General features: G+C 38.9%; 1 protein-coding gene and 1 non-coding gene across 2 annotated transcripts in view; one reads left to right on the top strand and one right to left on the bottom strand.

Moving 5' to 3' along the window:
• ERICH3 (glutamate rich 3) overlaps positions 1-14,263 on the top strand; it is a 115,934-nt gene that overhangs the window by 5,837 nt on the left and 95,834 nt on the right. The gene's annotated exons all lie outside the window — the stretch shown is intronic.
• On the bottom strand, positions 3,472-3,578 carry LOC121161095. The gene has a single exon (XR_005884614.1). It is a non-coding gene; the product is annotated as a U6 spliceosomal RNA (small nuclear RNA).

Here is a 14,263-nt window from a genome sequence, read left to right as displayed (position 1 = left end):
AACAAATAAAAAGTAATCATAGTCCCTAATCTTATTGGAAATGAAGACAGGGAAGATGCTTGTGGTCCATAAATCACTTCCCTATTCAGTTAAGGTAATTTATGTGAGATGAGAGAATTTTTATTAAAATCATACATTTTTACAAAGAAATGTTTAACACACTTACCTGGTGAAAACCACTATGTGTGTTGAAAAGAGACATGCAATCAACTATTCCAACTATTCCAACCTTAAGTTAAGGTTGTCCCTTTGAGTAACTCATGCTCTGGACAAGTGAGGATTTTACTAAAAGTGGACACAATAATTCAGGACATTTGTACCTCTGCAGTGCACTTACTCATTTGCCAGATTTGAGAATATAAGACAGTCGTAAAATGTATCATTAACTTGACATTGACAAATGGTAGAAAGACTAGTGAGTCTCATGGATATTTTCTCTTTAGTGGTTGACTATTTAAAATTTAGTCAACCTCTCAGATCTTTGACCAGAAGCTATTCCTGTCTTACATCTTACTACTGCAGGTAAGGAATGTGTTTCAGGAGAATGAAAAAAAGGAGTTTATTTATTTATTAATATAAAAGGAACATGGATTCATGAATTTCACGGGCAAGAAGACAACGATGCTTCCTGCCGCCCACTCCCCCCACCTCTCAGACCGCCCTCCTAGGATGCTTGATCACACATTCCTTTTCAACACATCTGGTGATTTTCTTGGAGTTGTCTTTTTGGAAACTTGAAATTTTTGGTATTTTCTTCATATTTTTTCCCTTTCCTTTTTCTTTCTTACAGAAAGCATAGTAGTCTCTTGAGTCATGACTGAAACTTTTCTACTGGACTTAAAAGAGTGGTATTAATTTATATTGAACAGTATTTACCAAAGCTTATGTGGGTAAGCCCTGCGAGTGTCTAAGCAGGAATCCGTAAGAGCTGCTAGTTGCCATCTGTGGACAAACCCAATAATTAGAAGGGACCTTACAGTTGTGCACATGCATGTGTTAAAAGCATGTGTCTATGATTGTGTGCACATACACACACATTCAGCCTTCTGATCATCAGTAGGTGGTACTTTAAAAATGTTATGTGGGCTATATCTAACTGTATCTATTAGGACTTTATTCCACGATCAAGAGTAAACAATGGTCAAATTTCCAAATCCGGAGAGCCTGTTGAAATGTATTTGACATATAATATGTAACTGTCTTAATTGAAAAGTTAGTAATACTCTGTGTGTCAACACCCCTTTTAGTACACATTGTAAATGAGTGAAAAATCCCCAATAGGGTGCCAGGAACATGTGATGTCCCTCTGACTTTGTACATGACATTCCTACTTCTTGGAGTGATTAAAGAATACCTCTGCCCCAACATCCCCATCCACATTTCCTCCTTCCACTAACACTTGACGTACTATGTAGAAACCAGCTTAGAGTCTTTGTTTACCCTTCCAATTGGCATAGTGTTCTTGTAAAATAAGATAATAACTTCAGATGGGATGATTTGAAGATCAAATGAGATCATGCGTGCTGGGCATGCTAACCAACAGTTCTTACTATTGTAGCACCTGATACTCTACTGCAATTGTTTCCTTGGTTGACTTCTCTGTACCTTGAGATGAGATGTTTGTATCTGAAACAGCATTATATCCTCAGGATAGCCACAAAGCCAGGGGTCTCTTCATTTTTCATAAAATAGTTTTACCACTAACTTTTGCATCAGCCTTGCTGTCCTCCCTCATTTTAATTTTTTAAGAGAGGGTTATTCATTTGTTCTAAAATATTTTATTAATTTATTTTTATTGTAGAGTGAGATATATAAAGAGGAGGAGAGACAGAGAGGAAGATCTTCCATTCATTGATTCACTCCCCAAGTGGCTGCAATGGCTGGAGCTGTACCTATCTGAAGCCAGGAGCCAGGAGCCTCTTCTGGGTCTCCTATGCAGGATCCCAAGGTTTGGGCCATCCTCGACTACTTCCCAGGTCACAAGTAGGGAGCTGGGTGAGAAGCGGGGCCATTGGGACATGAACCAGTGCCAAAATGGGATACTGGCGTATGTAAGGCAAAGACTTTAGTAGCTAGGCTACCACGTCAGGCCCCCCTTATTTTAGTTTTACCTCTAACCTTTTTAACACACTGGGATTCCCCCAGACTTCCAGTTGGGACCTAGAACTCTGTGTGTTTAGAGGAGTGGTGGCCAGAACTCTACCTGTAACAGGAGCGATTTTTGCAGGGAGGGTGGGGTAAAGGTGAATTCCCTGTTTGTTTTCATTATGAATGATAATTCCTCTTCAAAGAAAATTCTGATGTCAGTTTCCTCACTTCTACATCGCATGGTCTGACCCCTAGGCTCAGATTTCAATTTCTTGCTGGGCATTTGTTCCAACCCCTTATTCTTTTTTTTTTTAAGATTTATTCATTTTTGTTGAAAAGATAGATTCATAAAGTGAAGGAGAGACAGAGAAAAAGATCTTTCATCTGCTGGTTCACTTCCGAAATGGCTGCAATGGCCAGAGGCTCTCCAATGCAAAGACAGGAGCCAGGAGCATCCTCTGGGTCTCTCATGTGGGTGCAGAGTCCCAAGGTCCTGGGTCATCTTTCACTGCTTTCCCAGGCCACAAGCAGGGAGCTGGATGGGAAGTAGTGCAGCAAGGACATGAATTGGTGCCCACATGGGATCTCAGCACCTGTAGGAGGAGGATTAGCCAGTTGAACCACCCCTGTTCTTCAAGTCTGCTTGATGTACCTCTGTAATTTTGGAACATTATATATTTGCTCCTTTCAGAACACAGAAAAATATATACATAGTTTTAGAAGTTGTTTTCTCCCATAATATTTAACTACCATATAGGAAGAAAACATTACTTAGAATGAAGTAACAATCCTCAGTTCCACACCCTGTACTAAGCCCTTTAGGTGCATCGCCATTTTTAACCCTTAATAGAAACTCTAGGAAAAGGACAGAAGGAGGAAGCACCTGCGACTTTCAGATTTTTCTTGAGAACTGTAATTCAGAGATGAGAAAATTCATGGGACAGAAAAAGTGGTTGCATACAAAGCAATCTTCATCTATTCATTGATTTTCCTCAAATAAGCTCTGATTATCAATAAAAAAGTGGAAAGTGGAATAGCATGGAGATTTAAAGGCTGCAGTTGTCTGATTTGTTAAGTTAAAATGGATATTGACAACGAGAAAAAAAGATTGAGAAACTTCAAAAGTACAATACCTATTTATGGATGAAAAAATATGTCCAAGGCATGACTGTGTGTTCCTGCAGTACTGGACACCAGGACACAAGGCTAAAATTAATGTACTTGTGGAGTTTATAATCCAGGGAAATGACATCAAGGGATCTGGATTTAAATGCTGAAGAAGATGGTGTTTGGATTTATATGAGATCCTAGTAAAAGGAGAATGATCAACTCTTCATTCTCTGAAGAACAAGTGGGAAGAACTCAATTTCTTTCTTTTTTTTTTTTAATATGGAATGCTTCACGAATTTGCGTGTCATCCTTGCGCAGAGGCCATGCTAATCTTCTCTGTATCGTTCCAATTTTAGTATATGTGCTGCCGAAGTGAGCATGAACTCAATTTCTTTCAAGCATATTTTCCAGCCAGGGGGATTTCAATATGGGAGAGAGTGACTCAAGGTGTAAGTCTTTAAGGAGTAGCTGGGGTTAGTATTATTGCAATTGAATTCCGTATTGGAGAGCCGGAAGGAGATGTATTCTTGGTGCAACTTCTGTCCTTCACTGAGCATGGACAATGTGTTAACTATGTGTGTCCATGCTATTTCAGGAGGCTATTTAACTTTCTAGGAAACACTAGTATTATTCTCATTTTCGGAGGAAGACATGAGGCACAGAAAAGCTCAATATGTTGTCCTTGTTACCTATCTGATAAATACTCTGGGTAGTGTTCAAACCGAGAAACTCTGTCTTGAGAGATCCGACACCAGCATACTGGGCCTCTCAAGATACAAGCAAAAGGATTTGAGGTTTTAGGAGATTTAGATTTTAGGTTTTTCTGTCTAAAACCCCTCGACTTCTGTCACAAACATTGAGTCCCACTGGACATACAGTTTTTCTGTCTAAAACTCTTCTACTTCTGTCAGAAAACATCAAGTCCCACGAGAATGGGCTTTACCAACTTACAGTCTCTTCCTTGAATTTTAACATCACTTTTCTTTTGATCAGGTTGTATCTTTTTTTTTTTTAAGATGTATTTATTCCCATGATCTCACTTTTTTTTTTCCTGATCCTGCCTTCTTAGCATCATCCATGGGGCAACGGTTTACCTTTTTCTTTTTTCAGTCTGAGCTAAATGCGGCTTTTGACCTTGTAGACATCATAGAACTCATGCTCCCAGTGACTGTAACAGGAAGGTTGCCAGTTTGACTCCTGGATGTGCACTTATCTACTGTGAGCTACTTAACTAACCTTCTCTATCACGGTTTATTCAACTACGAGGAGGGAAGATAATAGTACTTCACAGCACCGTTGCATAAATTAAACTATGTAGTGCATGTTATATGGACAGTCTCCTGTATTGCTACAAAAAAGTTAAGGGAATGCTCAACAAATGCTAATCCTGGGAATTACTGGTTTCTAAAACGTCTCCTTTTGGTTATCTTTTCTCTGAACTGCCTCATCATCTCCTTTCATTTTGGCTGTGTTTTTATATGAATGCATCTTTTTAAGTATTCACTTTCTTTTTCTGTTTGAGGTTATTAAATTTGAAGAGAAGAGCTTGGAGGCAGACAGCATATCTTCCAGGGAGGCGGTCAGAGTTGACATGTTCTGGGGCTCCTGACTCCCCATGCATGGCTCTTCCATGGCTTCGTCCGTGAACACTACAAAACTGTCTTGCCGGCAGTCAGCACGGTTGGAGGCCAGTTTTGTTTTTACTAGTCACTTCAAACCATCATATTAAGGCTATAAATAAAATAATATTATGGTTCTCATCTGGCTGCATTGTTAGAATAAGCTGAAAGAAATTGTAAATCAATATTTAGCATAATTGCTGAGATCTGGCTGGTTTGAATGCAAATAAAAAAGAGTGAAGAATGTAATATAAAATCATTTGTATTATATCAGCTCAATCACCCCCTATAAAGTGGCAGGCTGCAGAGACTCATCATTTAATTTTACTTGGCAGAAAGTTTTCTTATAAAAAAAATGGAAAATGATTGACCCTTAAACCAATTGTTCTTCTGTATTTGTCTTCTAGTTTCCACAAAAGATTTTTTTTTTTTGCCTCCTTGGGAATTTTTTTCTAATACAATTGTGTAGCACACTGCAAAGGCGCATATTTGACAAAAACAAACTAACATGGTTAGTATGATCATCCCCATTCAAGCTTGTGTATTTAAAACACAAAACAAAAGCATGATATTGACCCATTTATGTCACAAATTATTTCCATTTATCCTGAAGGTAAGATATAAAAGGTTATGATTCTCACATGTGGGGTTTTTTTTAAAGATATGTACCCAGAAATTAAATCAATGTACTTTACTTCCATTAACTGATTCCATCATTCACTCGACGAATATTGGCTGAGTGTTTATTTCCTGCCTGGCTCTATATCACACCTGCCGAGCGGGACCCAAAAAAGAATCTTTTTATGAGTCTAAAGGAAGTGATTCAACATTAATGAAAGAAATTCTGGCAATGGCAGTAGAAAGGCATGAACCCAATTTTGGGGGAACTCCTCTGACATTCTGGCATCATCCTGTTTTGAGTCTTTGACATGATTAATTAATTCTGCCTACTCCTAGAACCTCATTTTCCAGAATTTAAAATGAGAGAGTAGGCCAAACCCTATGTGGTCCTTTCAAGTGTGTATTTCTATAAGCCAATGCTACAGTAGTTCCAAGTAGATGTGTTTCCAGACCAATGATCTTAGATCATCCACTTCAGGAAGCAGCTATAGCATTCCGCCTCATGGAGATAATTTTAACATTGAATTTCCAAGGTCATGCACCTTGTAAGATTTATATCATCAAGTCTTACAGACACAGAGATACATCCCTTTTAAATGTCATCAGATTTTACATTGGGCTGGATACAGATTTATGTGCTTAAAATAATTATAGGAAATCGTTGTACCTCTAAAGACTTAATATGCCTACTTCCTTATTCTGTAAATGTTCTCACTTTTAAACAATACATACGAAGCCTTTCGTGATAGAAAGCTGCATTCGCTAGGGCTATTTACTATGTTTCTGGTTATTGTTAACCCTTTCAAATACTGTATTTGGAGAATTTAGGTATTACTAAGTTCTTTGCTGAGTGAGTCTCTTGCTGAGATTGAACGTGTTTGACTTCATTGTGTGGCTTGAGGCGATGATTTTTTATGGAACTGGAATTCTGTGTGTTCTTGCCAAATTTTCAGGCACAATGAGAAAGGTATTAGGCCAGGAGATAGAGCACCATTGCTTGTGATCTGTACACTAACAGAAAGGCAATCAAGCCATAATAAGCTCTGATTTGTTTAACTGGCCTTCACAATGCAAGCACTTGATTTGTGAACTGCAAAAACATTTTACCAGGCTTTCATTAGAAGTCTGCTTTGGCAGTGGAGTTTTGATGCGGCCCTCCTTTAACACTTTCAAATTCTTCACAAATTGCAGCTTTGGTGACCTCTGAAATGCAAAGCACCTCTTGATTAGACTTTTCATCTTCAATCATAAAACTGTGATCAGTCATATAAATCTCACTTGATTCTCTTGAGCATAAAATGGTGTAATCAGTTTTTTTTCCAGGTTGGTAGGTGAATTGTACCTTTGCACTTGTGATGATGTCAAGAAATATCTTGCACAGAATTTCTCGATGGATGAAGCAAGATGTTTGTTAGACTGCTTATCAGGGCAGGAAACAGTTGAACAAGTACATGAGCCTTTTTTCAACTATCACATATAAAAGATGAATTTTTAGACTAGAAATATGTAAATCCTAGTTTTGTGTATTTATTAATTAACCATACTATTTTCCCTCCGTATTTACCTGCCACTTTGAAAATTTAGTCAGTAGTGTGCCTGTAAATGGGCTTTTCAGGGGCGAAAAGGAGCCCTGATTTTCTGTTTGCCAAATTCTGAGTGTAAATACTCTTATGATGACCAGTATCTTGAAAAATCCTTGAAGAATGTTAGAACTATAGAGGAAATATGAGGCTATTCCACCACACCAATTTATTTTTTTAAAATATGGTGTTGCATGGTTTGCAGTTGTTGCGTGCATTGAGACCGACCCTGGGTCATTATTTCGAGACTCTAAACAGTAGAGATCCTGTCATGCTTTGTAATTGCCTTCTTTTTCTTGTTCCCAACATATGCTCATCTGTGTTCAATAGTCAGCATAGAGTAATGTGTTTCATCAATATGACAATAATTTCTTTTTTGTATTTTAATAGCACTGAAATCACTTGCAGTTTACAATGTCAAGATGTGGTATAATTGGCAAATTTTTTGGCTTTTTGCGTTGTGTAAAATGTAATTATCTGAATTAAATGATGTATGCTAAGAACTGAGTAAGTGGAGTTTGACATGAAAACAATAATCTACAATGGGCTAATCTGTCACCTTAAAGGAATTTATTTCTATGCAATTATCCTTAGGAAGAAAAGTAAATTACTAGAAATGCTTTTTAGTTTCTCTCTTGTTCTTTTGTCTTGACACATCAGCAGGACAGACTTCAACTTGTTCTGCAAGGTTTCAAGAATGTTCTTCCTCCATCTGGAAAGTGTCTCTTTGGAAGCGTGGATCATCAACATGACTCACCATTGAACACTAATGTTATAGCCCAATTATCAGCACCTTTGGTGTTGAACATTTCTGTTCCATGGCATCTGGCACACTGGTGGCAGAAGGTGTCTGTATCATAATCCTCAGAATACATGAAGATATTATCTTACATGGCAAGAGAGAATTAATGTTGCAGATGCCATTAAGGTTGCTAACCAATTGATCTTAAGGCTAGATAATCTCTGTGGGCTCCATATAATAACAAGAGTTTCTAAAAGTTTTATTTTATATTCATTTTATTGGAGAGAGGTAGAGAGAGAAAGAGAGAAAGAGAAAGAGAAAGGCTAAGAGAAATTATCCACAGTTATATTCCCCAAATACCCAAAAGAGCCAGGGCTAGTACTAGCTGAAACCAGGAGTCTAGAATGCCGTCTGAGTTTCCTACATGGGTGGCAGGTCCCAAGTACTTGAGGCAGGCATAGCTGCAAACCAGGATATACATTTGCATGAAGCTGAATCAGAAACGGAGTAGTCAGCACCTGAACCAGGCATCCCAAGTATCAGCCTGCGCTAAATGCTATCCTCATTAAAGTCTTAAAGTAGGAAGGGAGGAAACAGATTTGTTAGAGCTCAGGAGATGACTTTACATTAAAAACATTTTTTTTCAAAAGATATGGCTCTGTAGGCACAAAGATTTTCCCTTCCATACCCCTCCCATTCCACACTGCCACTGTTTTTCCCCGTATTGCAACAATAGTATAGTCTTTCAGCAACAGTCATAAACCCATCATTCTGCTGTTTAAGTGTATCCTGACATTGTAGGTACAGACAACTGTAGAAAGTCCGGTATCCTATTTCAAGATATATTTAACAGTTTTATTGGGAGTCCTCCTTTCATTTGGGAGCACAGAGGCATACTGCAATGTATTTTCACTTCCTGGTGTGCTAGTCTCCATTATACAGTTCCTCTAGGTGAATATAGGCATGCATGCCTACCTATATATTAATTAATTTTGTATTTTCCATAAAGATTGCCTTATATCAGAGAGAACATATGATATTTGTTCTTTGGAGATTGACTTATTCCAATGAGCAAAATGGTCTCAATGATTTTGTTGCAAATGGTAGAATTTCATTCGTTTTTAATGGCTGAGTAGTATTCCACGGAGTTGATGTACCAGTTTCTTAATCCATTCCTCTTTTGACAGACATCTGGGTTATTTCCATGTCTTTTCTATTGTAAGTTGTGCTGCTGAGAAAATAGGGTTGCAGGTCACTTTCTCATAAGCAGATTTTATTGCCTTTGGAGACAGTCCCAGGAGTTGGATAGCTGAGTCATAGAGTATATCATTTTTCAGTTTTCTGAGTACTCTCCAGGGCAAATTCCATAGTGGCAGTGGAATTGGATAGCAGCCTGCAGAAATAAGAAGAAAGACCTCCACCTCTCACCTTATAAAAACAAAATCAGCTGTAAATGGATCAAGAACTAAATTTGCACCTAGAATCAAAGTATTGAAGAAAACATAGGATACAGTCAACAAGATTTAGGCATAAGTAAAGACTTTTTAGAAAACTCTCCATAGCACAGGCAGTCAAAGCCAAAATGAATAAATGGAGCTACATCAAACTAAGAAGCTTCTTAACAGCAAAGGAAATGTCCAATAAAGCAAAGAAGTAACCAAAAGAATGGGAGAAAATCTTTGCACATTACACCTTAGCCCAGGATTTACAAACAGCTTCAGAAACTCAAGTACAGTAGAACAAACAACCCTGTGAAGAATGGGGAAAAATAATTGAATAGGCACTTTTCAAAAAGAACAAATTCAAATGGCTAGTAGACATGTAAAAATATTTAGTCTTCCTAACTATCAGGGAAATACAAGTAAAAACCACATTGAGTTTCCATCTAACATTAGTGAGGTTGACCTATATTTTGAACTGTACTAACAACACCTGCTGGCATAGCTGTGGGGAAAGAGAAACAACATTTTAGGAAACATTTTGCCAGCCTTTCCTCTCTATACCAAAGGATGTGAATCAAGACTGTAGGATTATGGACAACGTCCAGGAGATGTACAAGGAATGGAAAATAATTCTCTATTTATTTTGATTGGAAAGGCAGATTTACAGAGGGAAGAAGAGACAGAAAGAAAGATCTTCCATCTGCTGGTTCACTCCCAAAGTGGACACAAGAGCCAGAGATGAGCCAGAAATTTCTGCTGGGTCTCCTATGCAGGTGCAAGGTCCCAAGGCTTTCGGCCATCCTTGATTGCTTTCCCAGACCACAATCAGGGAGCTGAAAGGGGAATGGAGCAGCTGGTTCATGGACTGGAGCCCATATGGGATCCCAGTGCATGCAAGGTGAGGACTTTAGCCACTAGGCTATCATGCTGGGCCCAAGAATTCTCTCATCTTTTCTTAGAGAAGCAAAATAGCTTGACTGGCCCTTGTCTTTTGCTCAGTCTGTCCTGTTTAAGATTTTTTATTTCAATGGATAAAAAATTTAAGTCTCTTAAAATAGTAGTGTATACTCCTTCATTAGAGCAATAATAGGAAACTAATACAGACTTAATTAATTCAGGTGAGCAAAGTTAAAACCTAGATTAAAGTATCCTGGTTTTGTTAAAATGATTCTTTGTTATTCTTTCTGAAAGGGTTTTTTTGTTTTAATTGCCGAAGAAATCTGTAGATTTTGGCAATATTAGCTGATTTAAATATTTTAGTACATTGTTTTTATGCTAATTATGTGGATAATTGCAAATGAACATTACGTATTTGTTAATTTAGTCTATAGAAAAATACATTTAAATTTTTCCCATCTCTGTATTTGAGAACTGGTGGAATTACAGTTCTCTATGAATATTTCATGATCCGTACTTTCCATCATCCTTCAGTCCTTGCCTTAATAAGAGCTGGTGTGTGTTATTCACTGATTCAGGGCATAGTATCAGGAATTGGTTTTAGGTTATATGATCTTTGGCAAGTGATAAGGAAGCTTTGTTTTATTTATAAATATTTGGGCAGTACTGTTTCCCAGTGTGGGCTGTATGTTTCTGTTTCCTTCAAATCTATGCTCACACAGCTCCCCATTGTGACAATATTTGGAGTTAAAGAGAGCCATGCCCTGTATTCACTTTCCTGTAAGGACACTAAGAGACCAATCCCATCTGCCTGAACATGTTGGCACCGTTTCTCAGACTTAGTATCTAGAACTTTGGCACAGACTTGGTTATTGTTTAAGGTATACAGGCCATGATGTTCCGTGTTAGCTGCCCAGACAGAGATAGAAATTAATATTGAGATATAGAGTGCTGTGAAACCACTGCCAAAAGATATGGAAGTGGCTCTGAAACTGGGTAGTGCATAGAAGCTGAGAGAATTTTCATGTGCACACTAGAAAAAGCCAAGGTTACCTTGATGGGGTTTTAAGAAATGATCCAGGTGAGGATTTAGAAAGAAAAGAGAAAAGCTGCAGACAAAATGTGTATCTTCTTGGAAAATCTACAGTTATGGATTGAATGTGAATAGAAACACAGTTGGTAAGGGTTATAATGATGACTTTCCAATGTTAGGATAGACTAAGAACTTAAACTAATTATGTGTGTGTATGTATTTAAAATATTTATTTTTATTTGAAAGGCATATTTTACAGAGAGAGGTCTTGTATCTGCTGGTTCACTCCTCAAATGGCCACAGTAGCCAGAGCTGAATTGATGTGTGGCTGGGAGCCAGGTGCTTCCTCCAGGTTCTCCCGTTGGGTGCAGGGGGCCAAGGCCTTAGGTCATCTATTCACTGCTGCTTCCCAGGCCATAAGCAGAGAGGTGGATCAGAAGTGGAGCAGCTGGGACATGAACTGGTACCCATATGCGGTGCTGGCATTAACAGGTAGAGGATTAGCATGGCATGCCACTTAACTGTGTTTATGTTCCAGTGATTTGTGGATAGTAGAACAGTCATGGCAGAGGGAGGTAGTTTATGTTGCTTGATTCAAGTTACAGAGTCAGGTTCAGTGCAGCCAGGATTGAATCAGAGCTGGACATCAGGAGCTGTATCACTTGCCTACTGACAGTGTCTGGGTGGCCAATACTGGGTGTGGGGTTTGTGGTTAAACTGCATTTTAGGCCAGCGGAATGACTGGAGACATAAGGAAATAGTACCTTAGTCACAATTTCCTTCTAGTGATTCATATCAAGCAATAATTTTTCTTTGGAGATTTTTTACTTTGGAAAGATGGAAGAATTATAACAGTTAGATATTGCTCAGGTTCCAGGGGCCTAGCAGGAAGCAAATGAATCCTGGTATGTGGAAGTACATGGTGATCTGCAGAATGATAAATGGATATTGGACTCTTTCAGCTCAGGGCACAGTGTCTGAATGATAATACCTAGTAACCCTTTGCGAATGAACCAACTCATGATACAGGGAGCAATCAGCACACATACACACACCCAACAGATGCAAGATGCAACACACGCAACACACAGGATGTGCACAGCTCCCCAATAGGTTGCAAATATGTGGCGTCAGTATCTGGGCCACTCTATGTCTCTAGTACTTTAGTAAATGACCTAAACAATGAAGAGTCAATTAAATATGTTTCGGTGCCTATTCTTTTAACTGGGCTGTTCATGCGGCCGACTCTTTGGGGCCAGATGGAGGGATGGATAGGATTCAATACTTTTAATACTATAGGATCTTCTTTATATATTCTGCGTAGTGGGTGGTGGGGATTCAGAGTTTACTGCTAAAAAGCAACAGTTGGAAGGACAGCTCTCTCAATGACTCAGCAGTCAGACTCTAAACTCCAAGCCCTTTGTGGAGGGATGTGGATAGTGAACTGCAGTGGGGTTAGTAGAAATTGACACAGAGACGACATAGCTTTGTTTCGTGGAGGATGGTTTTCCTGATTGCATTGAGTCAGAAAGTGCACTTTGCTCCACAATGACTCCAGGGCTGAGTAAACAGTCTATCATGCCAAGAGACAAATGAATTAGACCTGTCCGGCAATTGAGGGACTCGGTGTGGCCTGTGAGTAGTATGGTTACCATGGCCTGGTGCTTTTGCTGTGACCAATGGAGACACAGTGGAGGATCACAGGACAAAGGCAGCATGACCAGAAAGTCCAGTTTTAACAATGGATGCAGAGAGTAATGCTAACAAAGGAACAGAGTGTTCAGTGTGCAGAATGATCAAGGTTACCATATCTGGCCTGGGGTTATGCCAAGTGCAAGAAAGGAAAGGGAAGCAGGGTGAGAAACGGCAGTGGATGCAGAGGATAAGGACGGAGCATCAGAAATACTCTACTGCCTTGTTTTTGAGGCTTGGCTAGTAAATTTTTATAATTCAGTAAATATAGTGGGAGGTAACAGCCCACACCAAATACAAAGACAAGCAGTACAGAAGGGATCAGACAGACCAATGACTTGCACAGGAAGGTGCTCGAGAGAGCAGAATTACAATTAGGTGGTGCTGAAGCTGGGCATTGTTATTAGGACTTAAATATTAAAATGTTACAAAGCCCGAATCAAAGGAAAAGAATATTTTATATATCAATAAGGAAACTAACATCCATGGTAATCCAGCTTTTTGACCCCAAGTCATGTAGTCAGGTTTTTAGAATCTTAGCTATTCTGAAACTATTGATTTTTTTTTTTGTACTTTGAGCCTAAAAAACAGACAAAAGAACATATATGATATCACTTTAATGATTTATCTTAGGAGTCTGTGAACTGTGGAATCAGCATTGTTAGGACTGAGAGACACCTGCTCACCTTTTGAAATGAGGAGCTGAAAAGACATTCTGAGATTCAGAAAGGGTAAGGGATACGATGTTGACCTTTTGGAGACAGGAAACCTTTGATGAACTATAGGACACCAAGACAGTTCATTTAAAAGATGGTTTCAAAGCATTATCTGGGTCTGGTTTTATATGTGCCTTAGTGAAGCTCTTGGGCTGTCTTTTTACATAAATCCAGCAAAATAATAGTTTCTGTAGTTGTTCATATGTCTGCAAAACTCACGTGGCACCTTGGCTTCTGTGCTTTGTAACTGCTTTTCAGTCTCGTTTGTGGACAATATTAAACTTTCCTTGCCATTTGACAGCATGGAACTTTCCTGCGATGAGCTGCTAAGGAGAAAAGAGACAGGAAAAGGTCACCAATACCATCTCCATATAATTAAGGCAGTGCAAACAGCTAAATAAAATTGTTGCTAATGACATTTACTCGATTCTATGAGTCCCTGCGCTGGTCTCTGAATAAATTAAGGATCAGCTGTTCCAGAAATGTACAGATTGTAATTTTTCATTGCAGGTAATAGAGGATCTTTCTTTGTTTCTTTGTTTCTGCTTTCTTTTTTTGTTTCTCTCTTTCTCTCCCTCTCTTCCTCCCTTCCTTCTTTCCACTCTCCCTCCCCCTTCCTCTCTCCTTCCTCTTCCCTTCTTCCTTTCGACCCTCCCCCATTCCTTCCTTTCGACCCTCCCCCCTTCCTTCCTTTCGACTCTCCCTTCTTTCCTTCCTTCCTTC

Source organism: Ochotona curzoniae, unplaced genomic scaffold, assembly GCF_017591425.1.
Source record: "Ochotona curzoniae isolate NIBS_2020 unplaced genomic scaffold, NIBS_Ocur_1.0 contig_4612, whole genome shotgun sequence".
Lineage (NCBI taxonomy): Eukaryota > Metazoa > Chordata > Mammalia > Lagomorpha > Ochotonidae > Ochotona > Ochotona curzoniae.
Note: the sequence above shows the minus strand (reverse complement) of the source record. Positions and strands in the feature narration are given on the sequence as shown.